The sequence below is a fragment of the Lagenorhynchus albirostris genome, chromosome 5 (genome assembly GCF_949774975.1).
Source record: "Lagenorhynchus albirostris chromosome 5, mLagAlb1.1, whole genome shotgun sequence".
Taxonomy (NCBI): domain Eukaryota; kingdom Metazoa; phylum Chordata; class Mammalia; order Artiodactyla; family Delphinidae; genus Lagenorhynchus; species Lagenorhynchus albirostris.
Genome location: NC_083099.1, coordinates 1,148,994 through 1,156,805, shown reverse-complemented (window position 1 = coordinate 1,156,805; position 7,812 = coordinate 1,148,994). Strand labels below are relative to the sequence as shown.

The window sequence follows — 7,812 nt, the reverse complement described above, 5'->3', positions numbered from 1 at the left end:
CTCAGGGCAACTAAGCCCATGTGCTGCAACTACTTAGCCTGCAAGCCTCAACTAGAGAGCCAGCTTGCTGCAAACTACAGAGCCCATGCGCTCTGGAGCCCACGCCCCACAGCTAGAGAGCCTGCGCACCGCAACGAAGAGCCCGAGCTCCCCAATGAAAGATCCTGCATGCCGCAATGAAGATCCCACCTGCTGCAACTAAGACCCAATGCAGCCAAAAGTAAAAATAAAAAAGTGGGGTTTGCCAGGGAGCAGGGAAGAGCCAAGCAGCTGTCTTGGGTTTCCCATAGCCCTGATTGTTTAATTCACAGCTATTGAATTAAACAGACGCCTTAATTTCTTTCATTTAGGAGCACGCTGTTACAAGGACATCAGGATGGCAGAAATCTGACAATGAGAGGTTAATTTTGTAGAAGCAGAATGGACTTTATCTACATGTGCCATAATCTTTACAGATTCTGTTGTGGCTGCCTTTGTAAGAAAGTCAGGGCATTTTCCTAATACTTGGGTTCACTCCCTTTAGTGTGAACCTCAGTTTTGATGACATGACAGATAATATTTTATGTCAGGACATATAAGATTTCTAGGAGTTTCATATCACTTCTGGAACATTTATAATATATATACTTATGTAGCCATAACGTGAAGAAGGCTTAATCTTACCTTTTATTGACAATGCTTCCCATGTAATATAATATACTAAATAATCCTAAAGACTTTATTTTCTATTCAAAAACAACCAACTCTATGGCAAACTTATCTATCCTTTTTTCCATTCTTTATATCTTCTATCACTGACAACATATATGCTACTTTTTACATACTGAAATGCTTTCCTTGTTATTTTAGTAATGTTAATTGTATGTTATAATTTTTAACCCTTAAAGAAACCCTTAATCTCTAATGAAAATCAAGAGGCAAGTAATTGATTCTCTTTGTCATACCAGTATTTCCTGACTAGCAAATTTAAGAACATACTCCATAACCTCTAAAAACATACGTTTCTCTCATAGCATAATTTCTTTTTAATGTGGTACAAGGTGTGTGTCTAGTAAGCCCAAACATCTTTAGTTTTTCTCTAAAGAAGACAAAGCAGACAAATTGAGACATGCTTAGCAATGAATGTTTCAGTATTTTTATCTAAATTGGAAATTATCTGGATATTCAATGAATTTGCATCATTTAATTTAATTTAGCAAACCTCTAAAGTTTCAAGTTACCAAATATCTGGAGAAACTATTTTTAGTTAGACATACCATAAAGCATAATCATTTTGAAAGAGTTCACCTAAAACCTTTTATCCCATTGATCTCTGTTTCATCACTTATGAGAATATCATAGTACTAAGTTAATATTTTGCTGACTAATTTTGAAGCAGAGATAACGTGAACTTATTAACTTTTAGTAAACCTGGGAACAATAAAAGTACTATACTTAGTGTTGATGACCCTAAAGACATTTCTGAATTAATCAAACTAAAAACTTAAGATTGTTTTCATTTATTGAAGATTAATTCTAGATCACATGATCCTTTAAAAATTTGGATTAGTTTTTTGTTACATTTAGAAATATTTAATTTGTAAGCACTTGCTTTTAAGTCAATTACATAGCGCTCTTTTACAAATTCATATTAATAATGTCACCTGGAGGTAGAAACTGATCACATTTATAACATATACACGAGCATACATACATCCGGGTAGACATAGTGCAGAGAGAGATCTCATAGCTTTCCTGCTTGCATTTAAAAGTTTTTTGTTTGTTTGTTTGTTTTTTAGATTCTACTAATTGAGCCAAGGCTGTAGTCTCAAGCAGTGTGGGCTGTCTTTGCATTTCAGGAGCGTGATAAGAGTTATAACTTCAAGTGTTCTCCTAGGAGTACTTTTTTCTCTCAGGATCAAAATTTTGAAAAGGTATTTTATCAAGCCAGCTGTATTTAATTGTGCATGCAAAAATCAGTTTTGGAATGTCAAAAAATTTTCATCCTAGCCATTTTAGGGTTAGATAAGTACTTGTAAGTATTGGCTCCACACCAGTTGTAGAAGCCAGCCAGAGTTCCAGTGGGTGGCTCCCTGTCCAGGAGCTGGGAGGCTTTAGAAGCACAACCTTCCGCTTTCTCTCAGTTTCATTTTATTATAAAGTGTGAGTCAAAAATTAAATTTAAATGTTCAATTTTATGCCACATTCTAAAAAGTTAGCCAGTTTGCTTCACTCTAAAATTCATTCCAAGCCTTCCTGCCTGGAAATTCCCTCTAGGTCTCCTGCCTAGGAACATCCCCCTATGGTCTCTGGATAGGAAATTTACCAATACACACTTAAGACTTCAAGTCTTAAGATAACAGCTCAAATAAAAGTCATGCGCCATCACTTAATACAAGGAGATTCAGATATCAGGAAAAACTCACTGAATCACCTGAAAGGTGCTGTGAAGCTGGAGGAGCTCAAGGGGCCGGCCCAGGTTTGATACCGAGCGCCACTCCAAAGTAGACCCCAGGTGACCTCAAATGAGTTTTTCTGATATCCTACCGACCATGTCAAATAATATCTATGAAAATAATCAATAACCAATCAATAATAAGAATAGAAAAGAGTTTTATTTGAGCTAAACTGAGGACTAGCCCAGATGCCTGCTTCTCAGATGACTCTGAGAAACTGCTCTGGAAAAATCAGTGTTTCCAGCACAGTTTTACCTTGTCAGAACAAAGAACATTAAACAAGTCAGGGATACATTTCTTCAAGGTTTCAAAAAACAGACCAGCACGTACACATCCAGCACATCCAGACTGGCCTTGGCACCTGGGAAGGGAGTCTTATCATAAAAGGAGGACCAGCATTGGTGTCCCAGGAAGAGAAGAATTTAATCTTTATTTTTAACATGAACATGCTGTACTTCTGGTCAACGTGCCCTTTCCTTTAATAATTAAAGCAGATGTACAACATATGTGTGATAGGCCACAAACAGGTTATTTTAGTTAGCATAAAATTCATATTAACTCATGTATAAGCCAGAATGACTTCCCTATATTTCAATATGTGAAAGTTTCTTTCATCACCTTCCCCCTCTCTATCTCTCTGAGGCCTCCAGGAAAGACAGAACTAGTTCACTGTCACACATGATGCAGGGAGTCTAGCTGGACTATTGTTTTTCTACCCTCAGTCCTGGGCATAATTTTGTATACTATCTGTGCATGTTCGCTGACCAGGTGTCCGTTCAGAACTTTCCCAGTTTTTTAAAATTATGGAACGTTTCATGAATTTGCATATCATTTTTACTCAGGGTTCATGGTAATTGTATTGTTCCGACTTTTAGTATATGTGCTGCCGAAGCAAACACTTTTCCAAGTTTTAATGGGGTCGTCTGCGTTAGAGTTGTGTACGTGTGTCTATAGTTTTATTGAAGTATAGTTGATTTACAATGTTGTGTTCATTTCTGCTGTACAGCAAAGTGATTCAGTTTACATATACATATTCTTTTTCATATTCTTTTCCATTATGGTTTATCCCAGGATATTGACTATCGTTCCCTGGGCTATACAGTAGTTTGTTGTTTATCCATCCTGCATATAATACTTTTCATCTGCTGAACTCAAACTCCCAATCATTCCTTCCCCCACCCCCATATGCCCTTGTCAACCACAGGTCTGTTTTCTACATCTTTGTGTATGTTTCTGTTTCACTGATATGTTCATCTGTGTCGTATTTTAGGTTCCACATATAAGTGATATCGTATGGTATTTGTCTTTCTCTTTCTGACTTAACTTAGTATGATCTCTAGATCCATCCATGTTGCTGCAAATGGCATTATTTCATTCTTTTTTATAACATATGTAAAGTGATTCATTATATATATGTCACATCTTCTTTATCCATTCATCTGTCGATGGACATTTAGGTTTCCATGTCTTGGTTGTTGTAAATAGTGCTGCTATGAACATAGGGGGGCATGCATCTTTTTAAAGTATAGTTTTATTTGGATATATGCCCAGAAGTGGGATTGCTGGATCACATGGAAACTCTCTTTTTAGTTTTTTGAGGAACCTCCATACTATTTTCCATAGTGGCTGCACCTAGTTACATTCCCACCAACAATACAGAAGGGTTCCCTTTTCTCCACACCCTCTCCAGCATTAGTTATTTGTAGACTTTTTGATGATGGCCATTCTGACTGGTATGAGGTGGTACTCATGATAGTTTTGATTTGCATTTCTGTAATAATCAATGATGATGAGCATCTTTTCATGTGCCTATTGGCCATCTGTATGTATGGAGATATGTCTATTTAGATCTTCTGCCCATTTTTCTATTGGGTTGTTTGTTTGTTTGCTGTTAATGAATTGTATGAGCTGTTTGTATATTTTGAAAATTAAGCCCTTATCGATCACGTCATTTGCAAATATTTTCTCTCGGTTTGTAGGTTGTCCTTTCATTTTGTTTATGGTTTCCTTTGATGTCCAAAACCTTATTAATTTGATTATTTCCCATTTGTTTATTTTTGCTTTTATTTCTATTGCCTTGGGAGACTGACCTAAGAAAACATGGATAAAATTTATGTCAGAGAATGTCTTGCCTATGTCCTCTTCTAGGAGCTTTATGGCATCATGTCATATATTTAAGTCTTTAAGCCATTTTGAGTTTATTTTTGTGTATGGTGTGAGGGTGTGTTCTAACTGCATTGATTTGCATGCAGCTGTCTAACTTTCCCAGCACCACTTGCTGAAGAGACTTTTTCCCATTTTATATTCTTGCCTCCTTTGTCGAAGATTAATTGACCATAGGTGTGTGGGTTTATTTCTGGGCTCTCTGTTCTGCTCCATTGATCTGTATGTCTTTTGTTGTGCTGATACCACACTGTTTCAATTACTGTAGCTTTGTGGTATAGTCTGGAGTCTGGGAAGGTTATGCCTCCTGCTTTGTTCTTTTTCCTCAGAATTACTTTGGCAATTCTGGGTCTTTTATGGTTCCATATAAATTTTAGAATTATTTGTTTTAGTTCTGTGAAAAATGTTGTGTAATCTGATAGGGATTGCATTAAATCTATAGATTGCTTTGGATAGTATAGCCATATTAACAATATTAATTCTTCCAATACAAGAGCATGAGATATCTTCCATTTCTTTGAATTATCTTTAATTTTCTTTATTAATGTGTTATAGTTCTCAGCATATGTGTTTCACCTCCTTGGTCATGTTAATTCCTATTTATTTATTTGTTTGTTTGTTTGATTTTCAAAGGGATTGTTTGTTTACATTCCCTTTCTGATATTTCATTGTTAGTGTAAAGAAATGCAACCGATTTCTGTATGTTAATCTTGTATCCTGCTACCTTGCTGAATTCGTTTATCAGTTCTAATATTTTTTTGTGTGGAGTCTTTAGGGTTTTCTACATATAGTATCATGTCATCTGTATATACTGAAAATTTTACCTCTTTCCTACCAGTTTGAATACCTTTTATTTATATTTTTCTTGTCTGATTACTCTGGCTAGAACTTCCAGTACAATGTTGAATAGAAGTGGTGAGAGTGGGTATCCTTTTCTTCTTCCAGATATTACTTGGTAGGCTTTCAGCTTGTCACTGTTGAGTATTATATTGGCTGTGAGTTTGTCATAAACACCATTTATTATGTTGAGAAATGTTCCCTCTCTACCCACTTTGGTAAGAGTTTTTTTTTTAATCATGAATGGATGTTGAATTTTATCAGATGCCCTTATTCTGCATCTATTGAGATGATCATTGGTTTTGTCTTTTCTTTTGTTGTTGTGGTGTAACACATTGATTTCCATATGTTGAACCATCCTTGTGACCCTGGGATGAATCCAACTTGGTCATGGTGTACAATCTTTTTTATGTGTTGTTGGATTCAGTTTGCTAATATTTTGTTGAGAATTTTTGCATCTATATTCATTAAAGATATTGGCCTGTAATTTCTTTTCTTGATACTGTCTTTGGTTTTGGTATCAGGTTGATGATAGCTTCAAAGAATGTCTTTAGGAGTGTTCCTTCCTGTTCAATCTTTTGGGAGAGTTTGACAACAATCAGTATAAGTTCTTCTTTGTATGTTTGGTAGAACTCACCTGTGAAGCCATCTGGTCCTAGACTTTTTTTGTAGGGTTTTTTTTTGTTTTGTTTTCAGATTCTATTTCATTTCTAGTGATTGGTCTATTGAAGTTATCTATTTCTTCTTGATTCAATTTTTGTGGGTTGTGTGTTTCTAGAAACTTGTCCATTTCTCTAGGTTGCAAATTTTTTGGCATACCATTGTTGATAATATTCTCTTATGTTTTGTATTTCTGATTGTGATTTGTACTCTTTCATTTCTTATTTTGTTTATTTGGGTCTTCCCTCTTGTCTTCTTGGTGAGCCTGGCCAGAGGTTTGTCAATACTTTTTACCCTTTCAAAGAAAGCTCTTGATTTTATTGATTTTTTTCTGTTGTTTCTTTTTGATCTCTATTTAATTTCCTCTCTGATCTTTATTTTTTTACTTCCATCTGCTGACTTTAGGCTTTGTTTGTTCTTCTTTTTCTAACTATTTTAGGTGGTGGATTTGGCTTTTTATTTGATATATTTCTTGTTTCTTGAAGAGAGCCTGTGTTGCTCTGAGCCTCCCTCTAAGAACTACTTTTGCTGCATCCCATAGATTTTTTATGGTTGTGTTTTCACTGTCATTTCTCTCAAGCTTATTTTTAAGTTTCTTCTTGATTTCATCATTGATCCATTGTTTTTTTAATAGCATGTTTAGTCTCCATGTAATCATTTTTTTACTTGTTTCTTTTTTCATGGTTGTTTTCTAGTTTCATGACATTGCAGTCAGAAAAGATGTCTGAAGAAGTTTCTATCCTCTTAAATTTGTTGAGGCTTGTTTTGTGCCCTAGTATGTGGTCAATTCTAGAGAATGTTCCCTGTACACTCAAAAAGAATGTGTATTCTGTTTTTTGGGGATGTAATGTCCTGAAAATACCAATTAAGTATAACTGTTCTATTGTATTATTTAGGATCTCCGTTGCCTTATTGATCTTCCATCTTGAAGATCTGTCCATTGATGAGGGTGGGGAGTTAAATTCTCCTACTATTATTGTATTATTGTCAGTTTCTCCCTTTATGTCTGTTAGTACTTTTTTATGTATTTGGGTGCTCCTATATTGGGTGCATATATATTGACTGATGTAATATCTTCTTCTTGCATGCTTTTATCATTCTATAATGACCTTCTTTATCTTTCTTTTTAGCCTTTGTTTTAAAGTCTAAATTGTCTCATATGAGTATTGTGACTTCTACTTTCTTCTCATTTCCATTTGTATGAAATATCTTTTTCCATCTCCTCACTTTCAATCTATGTGTATCCTTTGTGCTGAAGTGGGTCTCTTGAAGGCAGCATATTGTATGCTCTTGTTTCTCTATCCAATCTGCCACTCTATGTCTTTTGATAGGAACACCTAATCCTTTGACATTTAAGGTAATTATTGATAGTGTTTTCCCATTTATTTTGTATTTCTTCTTTGTCCCTTTTGTTTTTCTTTTTTTCCTTTTATGGTTTGATGACTTTCATTTGTATTAGCCTTGTGTTCTCTTCTTTGGGGTTTTTGTGAATCTATTGTATGATTTTGATTTGATGTTATCCTGTTTTTCAAGTATGTTAACTCCTTCCTATATCTACATTCCTTAGACTGGTAGTCGTGTAGTATCAAACACATTCTGGGGAAAAAAAAACCCCTATATTTTCATAGTATTTTCCACCACGTTTTATGATTTTCATGTTCTCTTTTACATCATCATATTCATCCCTTTGCTATTCATTGTGGTTATCATCACTTCA

The 7,812-nt window shown here is 35.1% G+C and overlaps 1 non-coding gene across 1 annotated transcript; it reads right to left on the bottom strand.

Moving 5' to 3' along the window:
* Positions 1–3,232: 3,232 nt before the first annotated feature.
* On the bottom strand, positions 3,233–3,334 carry LOC132521475 (U6 spliceosomal RNA). The gene has a single exon (XR_009540913.1). It is a non-coding gene; the product is annotated as a U6 spliceosomal RNA (small nuclear RNA).
* Between the last annotated feature and the right edge of the window lie 4,478 nt (positions 3,335–7,812).